The 7,776-nt window shown below is 45.3% G+C and overlaps 2 non-coding genes across 2 annotated transcripts; both read left to right on the top strand.

The window, feature by feature from the left end:
• Nucleotides 1-706: 706 nt before the first annotated feature.
• Nucleotides 707-779, top strand: trnak-cuu (transfer RNA lysine (anticodon CUU)). The gene has a single exon. It is a non-coding gene; the product is annotated as a tRNA-Lys (tRNA).
• A 6,106-nt stretch (nt 780-6,885) lies between these two features.
• trnac-gca (transfer RNA cysteine (anticodon GCA)) lies at nt 6,886-6,957 on the top strand. Its single transcript has one exon. It is a non-coding gene; the product is annotated as a tRNA-Cys (tRNA).
• Nucleotides 6,958-7,776: the final 819 nt, after the last annotated feature.

Here is a 7,776-nt window from a genome sequence, read left to right as displayed (position 1 = left end):
CTGAGTTTTTCCAGCATTTTCACCTTTCACTGCAGAAGTCTGAGCAGCTTTGGATGTCAATGGAAATATTTTCATTGTTAATATGCTTGTGGCCATTCACTTTATCGCTGTTCACCAGTTTAGAGGACCCCATGTTTGTTGGTTGAGACAGCTAGCTGTGTAATTATTGTTATTCATTCGTGGGTTGTGGAAGTGTACCACATTCGCTATTTCTATTTTTCATGTCTCTATATATCTCCCTCAGACTCTCTGACTATGTTTTTATTGCGTTGACATCTTTTGCTCCTTGCTCTGTCCATTATTTCGCTGTCTGTGTGTAACCGAGGTTCACTGGATTGATTTCTGCGTTTCTCCTGCAAGGAGAGAATCAGTGGGATGAGTCTGTTCGCTCTGGAGTTTAGAATTATCAGAGGTGATCTTACTGAAAAGTCTGAAACTGGGAAACCGTTTGACAGTGCAAATGTTGAGTTCCCTCCACCCCTGACTAAATTATTAAGAACAAAGAAAAATAAGGTGAATGATGTTAGAGGAGGTTGGAATATTTGGGAGAGGCGAAGCGAAGAATTGCAAGATGTGAGTAATGTTAGGAATGGAGAGGAACTTTGGGGATTATGTCAGTAGATTCATTGCAAACTTTGAAATCAGAACAAGCTGAGACACCAGATGGAAAAACCATATTTGTTATGGAAAGCAGCTTGCTCCATGTGCCCGGCTAGCTCAGTCGGTAGAGCATGAGACTCTTAATCTCAGGGTCGTGGGTTCGAGCCCCACGTTGGGCGACATTGTTTTTAAACTTTCCCTCATTCCTGGGTGAATTCCAGATCTCCATTCCTCCAGACGTGTCACCGCTCAAACTGAGTCTTTCTCCTTTCTGCGTTGTTTATCACACAGTTGTGGGTTTGTGACTGAAAACTGCCTCCAGTTCAATGGAAGGCGGGGAGTTTAGCGCTGAACTCAGCGAGAGGTTTTGATCTCATTTATTATGAGATATAAACCCAGATCTGCGAGATTGTGTCAGTAGGAACAATAATCAGCTTCACTGTAATTGAATCACTCCAGCCTTCCATCCGATCAAAAAACCGTTTGTTCTTTCCTCCTCTCCCTCTCTATTTTTCTTGACTCTGTACTTGTTTGTAAACCATTAAATCACTACTTTTTTCCAGTTAGGGTCAAAGGTCAGCAACCTGAATCATTCACTCTCTTTCCCTCTCCACAGAAGCTGTTGAAGCCGATGAGTCCTTCCAACATTTTCTGTTTTGAGGTGGGATTCGCAGCAACTACAATTCCTAGTTTTGGATCACAGTGGACCACTTTTCTCTGACTGAATATTACCTGTTTGAACAGCTGAAAGGCTGAGGTTTTAAATAATAGGACACTGGAATATATCACCCTGTTTCACATGAAATGAAACAAAATGAGAATTAATCATTTCTTAAAATGCTGCCAATGCAATATATATTTCATTGTCAATGCCAGCATTTGTTGTCCATCCCTATTTCCCTCTGAACTGAGTATTTTGCTGGGCCATTTCAGAGGGCAGTTAAGAGTCAATCACATTGCCTTTCCTCTGGAGTCCCACAGAGGCCAGAAAGGAGAAGGATGGCAGATTTCCTTCTGCAAGATGTGTTTTCATGACAATCAGAAAACAAAGCTTCATTACTGAGACTAGCTTTCAATTCCGTTTCAGTTGTAGACTGCGGTGGGATCGTGACCTGTGAGCCTGAGCCACAGGATTCAAACTCCACTGATTTTACCACTATGTCACAATCTTCCCGGAAGAGTGTAAGTTTAAATGCTTCACATGGAATCAAACCACCTAATGTCACATTGAAAACAAACATTTAAAGCAGTGTACTGTGGAAATCAGTGTCGTCCACTCAGGATACAGGGGAATTGACGAGATATCTATTGCTTTCATTCAAAGACAGAAAAATGTGGTGAATCCTCAGCGTGAGTGATGAAGGAGCTGCGCTCCGAAAGCTCGTGATTTCAAACAAACCTGTTGCACTTTAACCTGGTGTTGTGCGAATTCTTACCGGGTACTGAAGGGCATTTCATTTACAATTCGCAAAAAGATTATTTTTATAAAATTAACAGCTTTCAGCAAATCGCCCCGCAATCACATTGCGGACGGTGCAATGAGTTACTCTCCTGGCCTCATTGCCTCAGCTCCAGAGGCCGATTGCTCAAGAACACAAAACGCTCAGCGATAAAGATGTTGGTGGCTTCATTCATCAAGGATTACCCTGGAGCACGTGACCTTTCTCCGAAATCACGCACGCACACACAAGCACACAATCCCGCCATGCCAGATGGTGGAATTTAATGGACTTCAACCCGGATAAGTGTGTGGTGATCCATTTTGGCAGATCCAATGGGATGAAGCAGCAATATAATATGAAGGGTACCATTCTTAGCAGTGTAGAGGATCAGAAGGACCTTGGGGTCCGGGTCCATAGGACTCTTAAATCGGCCTCGCAGGTGGAGGATGCGGTCAAGAAGGCGTACGGCGTACTGGCCTTCATTAATCGAGGGATTGAGTTTAGGAGTCGGGAGATAATGCTGCAGCTTTATAGGACCCTGGTTAGACCCCACTTGGAGTACTGCGCGCAGTTCTGGTCACCTCATTACAGGAAAGATGTTGAAGCCATTGAAAGGGTGCAGAGGAGATTTACAAGGATGTTGCCTGGATTGGGGGGCATGCCTTATGAGGATAGGTTGAGGGAGCTTGGTCTCTTCTCCCTGGAGAGACGAAGGATGAGAGGTGACCTGATAGAGGTTTACAAGATGTTGAGAGGTCTGGATAGGGTAGACTCTCAGAGGCTATTTCCAAGGGCTGAAATGGTTGCTACGAGAGGACACAGGTTTAAGGTGCTGGGGGGTAGGTACAGAGGAGATGTCAGGGGTAAGTTTTTCACTCAGAGGGTGGTGGGTGAGTGGAATCGGCTGACGTCGGTGGTGGTGGAGGCAAACTCGTTGGGGTCTTTTAAGAGACTTCTGGATGAGTACATGGGATTTAATGGGATTGAGGGCTATAGATAGGCCTAGAGGTGGGGATGTGATCGGCGCAACCTGTGGGCCGAAGGGCCTGTTTGTGCTGTGGCTTTCTATGTTCTATGTTCTATGTTCTAATTGCTCAATAATGCTCAGGTCACCTCAATTTCCGTGTTGGTTTCGTTGATAAAATTCGCTGTTTTCACTGCCATGGTCTGGATTCGATTCGCGGTTAGGGAATGATGATTCATTGCTCTCGTGTAACAGATGAATTAAGGAGAGTGGGTATTGCTTCCTGGTCAAAAACGGGAGCGATACTTGTGGCAGGTTGAACAGGAAGAAGGAAAAATCTGCCCCATTCCACAATCCTGTCAATTGCCCACAACAATTCATATTTACATTAGGAAGTCTTACAACACCAGGTCTATTTGGAGTCAGAAGCTTTCGGGGCGCTGATAAAATAAAGCAAATTGATTTTATTATTGGAGCAAATGAACCTGTTGGACTTTAACAATGTGCTGTGAGACTTATTATTGTGCCCACCCCAGTCCAACCCGGTATCTCGACATCATATTTACATTGCAATTGCTGGCACCTACTGTCAGAATGAGTGAGTTACTTTCTACTGCATTAAATTTCACTGTGGCTCACCACATTCAAAGAGTAATGTTTGTTATAAACCTTATTGTGGTAAATCTGTTGAAAAACATCAGCTTATCACTGCTCTGCTTTCATCACACTGGAAGCTGATGTGAAAAGATGAATAATTTCACAGCTGAACTGTGATTTTACAGCTCATGTGCCTGTAAAAAAGAAGGATAGGAAGGGTAGGATTAGAGAACCGTGGATAACCAGGGAAATTGAGGGACTGGTCAAAAGGAAAAGAGAGGCGTATGTTAGGTCCAAGCAGCTAAAAACGGAGGGAGCTCTGGAGGAGTATAATGAAAGTAGGAAAATACTCAAACGGGGAATTAGAAGAGCAAAAAGGGGTCACGAAATGTTCTTGGCAGACAGGATTAAGGAGAATCCCAAGGCATTTTATTCATACGTTAGGAACAAAAGGGTTGTTAGGGAAAAAATCGGACCTCTCAGGGACAAAAGTGGGGACTTATGCTTGGAGCCCAAAGAAGTAGGGGAGATCCTAAATGAATACTTTGCGTCGGTATTCACTAAGGAGAGGGATGTGTTGACTGGGAGTGTCTCGGAGGGGAGTGTTGAACCGTTGGAGAAAATCTCCATTCCAAAGGAGGAAGTGTTAGGTTTGTTAGAGAATATAAAGACTGACAAATCCCCAGGGCCTGATGGAATCTATCCAAGGCTGCTCAGGGAGACGAGAGGTGAAATCGTTGGGCCTCTGACGCAAATCTTTGTCTCGTCACTGGACACAGGTGAGGTCCCAGAGGATTGGAGGATAGCCAATGTGGTCCCGTTATTTAAGAAGGGTAGGAAGGATAACCCGGGTAATTATAGGCCGGTGAGCTTGACGTCCGTGGTGGGGAAGTTGTTGGAGAAGATTCTTAAAGATAGGATGTATGCGCATTTAGAAAGGAATAAACTCATTAACGATAGTCAACATGGTTTTGTGAGAGGGAGGTCATGCCTCACGAACCTGGTGGTGTTTTTTGAAGAAGTGACCAAAATGGTTGACGAAGGAAGGGCCGTGGATGTTGTCTATATGGACTTTAGTAAAGCGTTTGACAAAGTCCCTCATGGTAGGCTAGTGAAAAAGGTTGGATCCCATGGGATAAAGGGGGAGGTGGCTAGATGGGTGGAGAACTGGCTTGGTCATAGAAGACAGAGGGTGGTAGTGGAAGGGTCTTTTTCCGGCTGGAGGCCTGTGACTAGTGGTGTACCGCAGGGCTCTGTATTGGGACCTCTGCTGTTTGTGATTTATATAAATGATCTGGAAGAAGGAGTAACTGGGGTGATCAGTAAGTTTGCGGACGACACAAAACTGGCAGGACTTGCAGATAGTGAGGAACATTGTCAGAGGCTACAGAAGGATATAGATAGGCTGGAAATTTGGGCAAGGAAATGGCAGATGGAGTTCAATCCTGATAAATGCGAAGTGATGCATTTTGGTGGGAATAATGTAGGGAGGAGCTACACGATAAATGGAAGAACCATAAAGGGTGTAGAGACGCAGAGGGACCTGGGTGTGCAAGTCCACAGATCATTGAAGGTGACGTCACAGGTGGAGAAGGTGGTGAAGAAGGCATATGGCATGCTTGCCTTTATAGGACGGGGCATAGAGTATAAAAGTTGGGGTCTGATGTTGCAGATGTATAGAACGTTGGTTCGGCCGCATTTGGAATACTGCGTCCAGTTCTGGTCGCCACACTACCAGAAGGACGTGGAGGCTTTGGAGAGAGTACAGAGGAGGTTTACCAGGATGTTGCCTGGTATGGAGGGGCTTGGTTATGAGGAGAGATTGGGGAAACTGGGGTTGTTCTCCTTGGAAAGACGGAGGATGAGGGGAGACTTAATAGAGGTGTATAAAATTATGAAAGGCATAGATAGGGTGAACGGTGGGAAGCTTTTCCCCGGGTCGGTGGTGACGTTCACGAGGGGTCATAGGTTCAAGGTGAAGGGGGGGAGGTTTAACACAGATATCAGAAGGACATATTTCACACAGAGGGTCGTGGGGGCCTGGAATGTGTTGCCGGGCAAGGTGGTGGAGGCGGACACACTGGGAACGTTTAAGACTTATCTAGACAGCTATATGAACGGAGTGGGAATGGAGGGATACAAAAGAGTGGTCTAGTTTGGACCAGGGAGCGGCGCGGGCTAATTGTTCCTTGTTTCTCGTTTCAAGGCTTCATTCTATGATCATCTTGCTGGTGCCAGTACAGAGCGAGACTGCGGATAGTTGGGAACCTGTCTCGGGGGCAGGGAATTCATATGGTGTTCGTGGAAGTGGAAATGACGGGTTGGGAAGCATTTTCCGATCAGGGCCATTGTGATCTCCTGGACTCGTTTCGATCGCCTCAGGGGGTCGGAGAGGAATTTCCCAGATTTTATTTTTCCCCATATTGGCCCTGGGGTTTTTCACTCTGGGTTTTCGCCTCTCCCTGGAGATCACATGGTCTGGAATGGGGGGGTGGGGGTAAGTTAATAGGTTGTAATGAACAAAGCATCGTAGCTGTGAGGGACAGCTCGGTGGATAGGATATTGGTATGTAGATAGGCTGGAAAAGTGGGCGGGGATCCTGGATTCAGGAATCAATCCTGGACCGGGGAGCGGCGCGGGCTTGGGGGGCCGAAGGGCCTGTTCCTGTGCTGTATTGTTCTTTGTTCTTTGTTCTTTGAACAACGTGCACATGACTGGAAGGAGAATGCGACTGTGAATAATTGGCACTGTGCATATTCCTGTATCCAGTCTATGGGAGAACCAGGAGAATGAAACCCTGGTGGTCCAGTGCTTAGGATTTGGCGCTTTCAGGGTCATAGGTCGGCTTCGATATGCCAAGATTTAAAGTTTTTGCTAATCTATTTCACAAACCTGAGTTGTTTCCTGATCGAATACAGCTCTGTCCGAAGCAGTGGAGTTAGATCTATATTTCTGTCCGAATTGGAAATGTCACATGGGCAACAGTTCAAGAACAAACACAGATAGTGAAGGACAATGATAGGCTGCCAATCGAGATGGGGATACAAGGTCAAATCTGTATGACAATGGGGTAGATTGTATCGATTAGATTGACACAAACACCTCCTAGACCTGGATCCAAATCTCAGCCAAATCACAAGAAAGCATCTCGCTAACTTAAACGCTAAGCTCTCCGACTTCACTCAGAAACTCTGAGACAAAGCGGGATGCAGTCTGACCACTGGAACCCCCTCCACCACTTAATAAGACTATGCTGGATCCCGAGTACTAGCTTGCAGCTGAGGGGGCATAGCTCAGTGGTAGAGCGTTTGACTGCAGATCAAACGGTCCTCGGTTCAAATCCGAGTGCCCCCTTCCTTGTCTAATTGTTAACTTAATTTCAGTTGTGACTGTTTTTCTTTGGCTGCAAAGCGCATTGTGACGTCCACCAACCCTGAAAGGCGTCACACAAATACAAATCGGTCTTTCATAAATTACCTTCAATCCCTATTATTTGGTTACTGACAATCGTCAGTGGAAACAGTTTGTCCCTTTCTGCTCTGTCAAACGGCTCTTTCCCATGTTGGGAGAACCGGGAAACCACTAAATCGCTGCAACACTGTGGGGAATGAAGTCGTCAAAGGGGCTTGCATAGTATTGTAAACGATGTGGTCATGTTGGAGTTCTCGACTATGTTTTTATAAAGAGAATTGGGGTTGGATATATACAGCACTCGCTGACACCCTAATATAGTGTGTCTTCATCTCAGTGGCGGAATTCGTTATTGCGTTCGACTTTAAGCAAATGGTTGGTGGCTCAGTACCATCCAGAGGCGGTGGTTGTACTTTCATTTTCCCCATAAGCATTCACTGTCGCGCAGTTCCGGCTTGTGAACCGAGGCAACAATAAAAATATTTCTCAAGTGTTGCCGCTCGACTGTTGTCAGGTGTTGTCAACGTTATTTATTTAATGAATATTCATATCATACACATCACATGGTATAATATATAATCATTTCAAATATGCAATTAAAGTTAAGAATTAGAGTCTTGCTTGGATGTGGTTGTGTGTCAGTTCTCCGATGAGTCCTCATCTGAGACTGGGAAACAATCTCTCAGTATTCTGTAGGTTCAATACGATTGCCTCTCAGTCTTCCAAACTCCAGGGAATTTCAGCCCAATTTACACAGCCTCA

The sequence above is a fragment of the Mustelus asterias genome, unplaced genomic scaffold (genome assembly GCF_964213995.1).
Source record: "Mustelus asterias unplaced genomic scaffold, sMusAst1.hap1.1 HAP1_SCAFFOLD_1871, whole genome shotgun sequence".
Classification (NCBI taxonomy): domain Eukaryota; kingdom Metazoa; phylum Chordata; class Chondrichthyes; order Carcharhiniformes; family Triakidae; genus Mustelus; species Mustelus asterias.
The sequence above is the reverse complement of the archived record's forward strand: the minus strand, read 5'-3'. Positions and strand labels throughout refer to the sequence as shown.